The sequence below is a fragment of the Dama dama genome, chromosome X, assembly GCF_033118175.1.
Source record: "Dama dama isolate Ldn47 chromosome X, ASM3311817v1, whole genome shotgun sequence".
NCBI classification, from domain to species: Eukaryota; Metazoa; Chordata; class Mammalia; order Artiodactyla; family Cervidae; genus Dama; species Dama dama.
Window position 1 is genome coordinate 154,292,601 of NC_083714.1, and position 6,035 is coordinate 154,298,635.

Below are 6,035 nucleotides of genomic sequence, written 5' to 3' on the forward strand. Positions count from 1 at the left end.
GCTCTATCAGTCATCTGGAGGGCCACAGACACTGGAACCCCTAACAAAGATGTTTCCTGAAGTATGGGTTGAAAGTAACCCCCTGGACTTGTGGAAAACCACCCTCTGGTGATAGTAGAGCTAAAGGTGGGAGTCTAGCCCATAAGGGAAAAAAAAAAAAAAAAAAACAAAACAAAACAAAACCAATATCCTACACTGCTGGATGCCAGGGAGGGAATCAAGCTCCACATTGATAGGCTGAAGGACACAGGTATAGTGATGGAATGTCAACCACAATGAAACACCCTTTTCCTCCCAAAGAAGGACAGGGAAAAGATTATTGGTTAGCTCAGGATTTGAGACCCTAGGATGGGGCAGAAGACGCAGCTGACTTGGACTCGGCTATCACAAGGATTCAAAAAATTGCCTTACAATATCTGGGGAGGCCCTGGCAACAGATCTCCTCTTCTTCCCATCAGATGCTACTGTCATATCCTACAATATGTGGATGACCTACTCCTGATGGCAAAGACTCATTCTCAATGCTGGAAAGTGTCAGGACCAGACCAACAATGAACTGACCTGACAGAATGGTGGCACAGAAGAATAAAGAAAATGATGACTTAGAAATAAAGTGGGGATCAGGGGGCTGATGCTATTTGCAGGCAAAAGCCCAGATCCTAATCCTTGCATTCCTTTTATTGTTAACTTCTATTTCCATATTTGTGCTCTAGAGATATCTGTTCTTTACAATCTCAGATCGAGGATAACAGTATACAATGCACACTCTTGTCTGGTGAACTAAGAGGCAAAGCAAGAAGTCACCCAGGACAATACAGCAACCAAACTGATGGTGACATCTGTGGTGTCTAGCCTACTAACTGCCCAAGTGACCCCAGTTTTTGACAAGGAAGAAATCAGCTGGGCACAAACTGAGTGAGGAACACGGTGGGAGGATGAATGGTGGAAACTCTCAGATGGGAGAATTTTCATCCCCTCTAGGCTGGCATTTCAACTGGTTATGGATTTCCATCAATCCACCCATTTAGGTAAAATAAGACTTGCGATAATGTCTAACAGCCTTGTCTGCAGATGCAAGCTGCCAATGTTTAACCTGTTCTAAAAAATTGCCTGGTTCCCAAGGAGACAGAACCTCCTGGAATACAATTTAAGAGGACAGCTCTATTTGAACATCTTGAGGTGGACTTCACTGACATTAAGCCATGCTAAGGATACAAATATTTGCTGGTGATGGTATGTACTTTTCCAGGATGGGTGGAAGCTTATCGCACCAAGACTGAGAAAACAATGAAAGTGGCCCAGTGTATGTTGAGAGATATTATTTCTGGTTTCAGTTCACTGTGAATATAGAATCAGATAATGAGCCTGCATTTGAGGTTGAGTTACTTCAACTGGCTTGCAAAACAGTAAATATTAAATGGAAACACCTACAATGTATAGACCACAAAGCTCAGGAATGGTTGAGAAAATGAACTGGGACATCAAGGTGACTTTGGCAAAATGGGTGCAAGAAACTGGCCCACCCCTCCAGATGTACATGCTACCATTAGCTGCCATTAGTGTTAATGAGGATCAGAATGACACCCCCAACAAACCCCCCCCCCCACACACACACACACAATGGTCTCATGGGTATTCCCTATATGAGATAATGTTAGGGAGGTCTCCCCCCCCTTATTCAGAATTAAAGGGAAATTTATCATAAAGAGGAAGGATGGAGCTGTTGTGGCAACAGAAACAGTTAGGGAAGCTGATCTAAGACATCAACACCTATGTTTAGAAGAGAATTCCATTTTCTCTAGGCACTACTGTACACACATACTCGTCAGGAGATTAAGTATGTGTAAAGAATTGGAAGCAGCAGATATTGTCCCTCACCTGGAAAGGGTCACACACAATTGTACTAACCACTCCCACTGCAGTTAAAGTATCAGGTATCACTCCCTGGATTCACCACACTCAGCTCAAGGCAGCAGTGGAGGAAAAGGGACAAAAACCCACACTAAGCAGGAGGAATCATAGAAGACTGTACTCATCTTCCATTCACAACCACAGATCCAGGATGGAGCCACTACTGATGATTCTGCTATTCATAATCAGCATGACCACCCTACTGGGACTACAAATAATAGTCCCAGGATAATGTGTACCTGTCCTGGGCCCCCTTGTATGTGAACTTAACTGTTGGGTTTGTGGAGCCATACTTTTGTTGATGATGGATGGACTTCCTGGGGGGGTGTCTCTCTTGCACAGAGAGGTCTGCTAATTCTTGAGACAACAGCGAGAAATGTTTATTTCTTTGGTAAGTCACAACCTGTTAATTCTTTCTTGGTGTAATCTGAGCTCTAACCAAATTGATCAAGGACATGGGTTGACATTTGAGATAAAAGATATGTCTAATGACAATCCTCCTTTTTGGTCATTGACATTTTCTTGGATCAAAGGTGATTGGTGGAACAAAAAAAAAAAAAATAACAACTTTTTTTTGACTATTTTCTTAATCATTGTATTATTAATTTTTAGTTCTTGTATTCTCCAATGTATAACTCAATGTGTAACCTCTAGACTGACAGCCTTGCTGCAGCTACATAGCCCCGATGTACAACACTTATCTATGACTGATGCACAACATTAGTTACAAATAAGATGAGCATCAAGGGGTGGGGGTGTTGGGGCCTCTCAGAGGAGGACAAGAGGGACTCCATCTTGAAGACTGTCAGCCATCTTAAGGCAGGATGTGAACTGGGCTTGAACCCAGTTAACCATTATTAAAGAAAAACCAGGAAACCCTCTCCTCACATATAGCAAACAAAGATTGGAAGTAAAGGTCAGGTCATCTCAGTTAGATTAACGTTAGCCCAGACACTTACATATTGTGTTTGTTAATTCTGTCACACTTGTGTGTTGTACAACCAATTACTAACATGTAACCAGTCTTTTAGAAGAGGGTATAAAACTGGGTCCTCTGAACTCATTGGGCTTTTTGTTGGGAACCGATTACCCTTGGATGCATTAGTGTAATAAACTGTACTTCACTATTTTGAATGCCCTCCGAGGAGTATTTTGAGACTCTGGATTCTAAAACAAAGGTAAATTAGAAGTGGTCAAACAGGAGATGGCAAGTGTGAACACTGACATTTTAGGAATCAGTGAACTAAAATGGACAGGAACAGGTAAATGTCATTCAGATGACCATCATATCCACAGTCAAAGATGGAGAGACTATATAGTCAGCAAAAACAAGACAAGAAGCTGACTGTGGCTCAGATTATGAATTCCTAATTTCAAAATCAGACTTCGATTGAAGAAAGTAGGGAAAATCACTAGACCATTCAGTTCAGTTCAGTACAATTCAGTTACTCAGTTGTGTCCAACTCTGCTTCCCATGAACTGCACCATTCCAGGCCTCCCTGTCCATCAACTCCCAGAGTTCACCCAAACCCATGTCCCTTGAGTCACTGATCAAATCATCTCATCCTCTGTCATCCCCTTCTCCCCCTGCCCTCAATCTTTCCCAGTACCAGGGTCTTTTCAAATGAGTCAGCTCTTCGCATCAGGTGGTGAAAGCACTGGAGTTTCAGTTTCAGCATCAGCCCTCCCTGTGAGCACCCAGGACTGACCTCCTTTAGGATGGGCTAGTTGGATCTCCTTGCAGTCCAAGGGACTCTAAAGAGTCTTCTCCAACACCACAGTTCAAAAGCACCAATTCTTCTGTGCTACGTTTTCTCTATAGTCCAACTCTCACATCCATACATGACCACTGGAAAAACAATAATCTTGACTAGATGGACCTGTGTTGACAAAGTAATGTCTCTGCTTCTCAATATTCTGTCTAGGTTGGTCAAAACCTCCATTTCAAGGAGCAAGTGTCTTCCAATTTCATGGTTGCAATCACCATCTGCAGTGATTTTGGAGCCCAGAAAAATAAAGTCAGTCACTGTTTCCCCATGTATTTGCCATGAAGTGATGGGACCAGATGCCATGATCTGAATTTTCTCAATGCTGAGCTTTAAACCAACCTTTTCACACTCCTCTTTCACTTTTATCACGAGGCTCTTTAGTTCTTCTTCACTTTCTGCTACATTGTCACCCTGCTTATTTAACTTATATGCAGACCATTCAGGTTTGACTTAAATACAAGCCTTTACTGTATAGACTGGAAGTGACAAATAGATTCAAGGGACTAGATCTGATAGAGTACCTGAAGAAATATGGGTTGATGTCATAACATAGTACAGGAGACAGTGATCAAAACCATCACCAAGAAGAAGAAAGACAAAATGGTTGTCTAAGAAGGCGTTAAAAATAGCTGAGAGAATAGATGCTAAAAGCAAAGGAGAAAAGGAAAGCTGTAGCTATCTGAATGCAGAGTTCCAAAGAATTGCAAGGAGAGATAAGAAAGCTTTCCTAAGCAATCAGTGTAAAGAAATAAAGGACAACAAAATAAAGGGAAAGATTCTCTAATCTTCAAGAGATTTTCTTCAAGAAAATCAGAGATACAAAGGGAAGCATTCATGCAAAAATGGACACAATAAAGGACAGAAAGGATATGTACCTAACAGAAGCAGAAGATATTAAGAAAATGTGGCAGGAATACACCAAAGAACTATGCAAAAAACTTCCATGACACAGGTAACAATGATGATATGATCACTCACCTAAAACCAGACATCCTGGAATGCCAAGTAAAGTGGTTCTTAGGAAGCATAATAATGAACAAAGCTAGTGGAGGTGATGGAATTACAGTTGAGGTAGTTAAAATCCTAAATGATGATGTTATGAAAGTGTTACACTCACTATGCCAGAAAATTTGGAAAACTAAACAGTGGCCATAGGACTGAAAACATATCAGTTTTCATTGCAATCTCAAAGAAAGGCAATGCCAAAGAATGTTCAAACTACAGCACAATTGCATTCATCTTACAGACTTGCAAAATAATGCTCAAAATTCTCCAAGCTAGGTTTCCATAGTACATGAACCAAGAACTTTCAGATGTTCGAGCTATATTTAGAAAAGGCAGAGAAACCATAGATCAAGTTGCCAGCATCTGCTGAATAATAGAAAAAGGAAGAGAATTCCAGAAAACCATCTTCTTCTGCTTCATTGACTAGGCAAATGCCTTTGACTGTGTGTATTGAAACAAACTGTGGGAAATTCTTAAAGTGATGGGAATGCCAGACCATCTTACCTGCCTCCTGAGAAATCTGTATGCAGATCAAGAAACAACAGTTATAACCGTAGATTGAGCTGGTTCCAAATTGATAAGGGAGTATGTCAAGGCTGTATATTATCACCTTGCTTATTTAACTTATGTGCAGAGCACATTATGTGAAATGGTGAAATGGAGGAAGCACAAACTGGAATAAAGATTTCAGGGAGAAATAATAACCTCAGATATGAGGATGACACCACCCTTATGGAAGAAAGTGAAGACTAAAGAGCCTCTAATGAAACTAAAGAGGCTCTAAATTAAAGTGAAGGAAGAAAGTGAAAAAACTGGCTTAAATCTCAACATTAAAAAGATCATGGCATCCGGTTCTATCACCTCATTGCAAATAGATGGAGAAACAGTGGCAGACTTTACTTTCTTTGCCTCCAAAATCATCACAGATGGTGACTGTAGTCATGGCATTAAAAGACACTTCCTTCTTGTAAACAAAGCTATGGCAAGACTAGAGAGCATATTAAAAAGAAGAGACATTACTTTGCCAATAAAGGTCCATCTGATCAAAGCTATGGTTTTCCCAGTAGTCATTTGTGAATGTGAGAGTTGGGGCATAAGGAAAGCTGAATTTCAAAGAACTGATGCTTATGAACTGTGGTGTTGAAAAAGACTCTTGAGAGTCCCTTGGACTTCTAGGAGACCAAGCCAGTCAATCCTAATGGAAATCAGTCCTGAATATCCATTGGAAGGACTGATGCTGAAGCTGATGCTCCAATACTTTGGCCACCCGATGTGAATAACTGACTTATTGGAAAAACCTCTGGTGCTTGGGAAGATTAAAGACAGGAGGAGAAGGTCATCACATATAAT